General features: G+C 37.2%; 1 long non-coding RNA gene across 1 annotated transcript in view; it reads right to left on the minus strand.

The window, feature by feature from the left end:
- The window catches only part of LOC113746371 (uncharacterized), a 9,408-nt gene extending 9,027 nt beyond the window's left edge, over positions 1–381 (minus strand). The window contains exon 1 of the long non-coding RNA XR_003462809.1: positions 302–381. This is a non-coding gene — a long non-coding RNA (uncharacterized LOC113746371). The remainder of the gene's footprint in view (positions 1–301) is intronic.
- Between the last annotated feature and the right edge of the window lie 877 nt (positions 382–1,258).

Raw genomic sequence — 1,258 nt, forward strand, 5'->3', positions numbered from 1 at the left:
AAACCTGTTCATATAAAACAAAAATAACATCCTAGTGTGATCGTATAGTGTATATTGTTATTCCATAAATCATAAATAAAAAAAATCCCCACATAACCATTATGTGACATGGAATGTCTTTTAAGAACACATTCAACATTTACCTTGAGGTAAGTATAAAAATCACAAGTAGCTCATTAACATTACATTCAGAGATAGATAACAAATGTGAGCCATTTATCTGAACAATGAAAAAGGCTGCTCACAGACTTGTATACAAAAACATCATGAAAAGTTACATAAAAAGTGCACAACATTTTACCTGCAACGCAGCATACAGCAGCACAGTGGTGAGGGAAAACTCAAGCATCACAGTCTCGGGATAATAACACCTGACAGGAGGGAAAATATTTAAGCTAGTTTAGCAACATTAACAAGTCTCTAACATCATTTTACGGTCTAAAAGTCACAGTTAGGCTCAAAACTGTTGCATAGGTCACAGTGAGTACTTGCACAGTAAAATATAGAGTATAAACATCTGGAACATTAAAGGAAATATGAATAATCCCGGACCATGCAAGAGGACGTCTTACCTAATGGAGTCCTCTTTTCTCCGTGCAGTACCCCACCCAAGCACTGCCAGTAAAAGGCGGTGTTGCACCTTTTTCGAGAGGCATGGCTGCGCAGACCTCCACTGTCACGCACCTCCACTGTCAGGCCCGGAAGTGATGACGTTTTTGGGGGGTGGGGTGGAGAGGACATTTTGAGAGGGTCATTTTCATTTTCAGATGAAAATGATTTTCAGATGCCTCATTGAGCAGGTTGGTCCGTTGCTGCGTTACGTTAACGCGTCCGCCATATTGGATGTGGCAGATCTGCCCGTAAACTATTAACGAAATGGACTGAATTTCATAAAGCGCCTTTCTACAAAGTTCTTTAGTTGATGTCTCTTATACACCCATTCACACACACACTAATATATTCGGGAAACAAACAGGCACCAAAAACAACGTATGTAACTTTTAAAGTTGATTATAATGTTTACTCCTTATGTAAGCACCAAACCAACGTATGTATTTTTCTAATGCTGAGTGTTTACAGCTACTAATGTGTGTAACACTGTTACTGTGATGATAATATTGAAATATTATATTTGACATTTATCTGTGTCTATATAACCAGATCCCGAAATAGTTTACTATAAAAACAATATATACAATAGACCGGGAATTGAAAGATTTTTGTCATTGTTTACTAATTAATTAATTTGTGAGGAAAA

Source organism: Larimichthys crocea, chromosome VIII, assembly GCF_000972845.2.
Source record: "Larimichthys crocea isolate SSNF chromosome VIII, L_crocea_2.0, whole genome shotgun sequence".
In the NCBI taxonomy this organism is placed as follows: Eukaryota; Metazoa; Chordata; class Actinopteri; family Sciaenidae; genus Larimichthys; species Larimichthys crocea.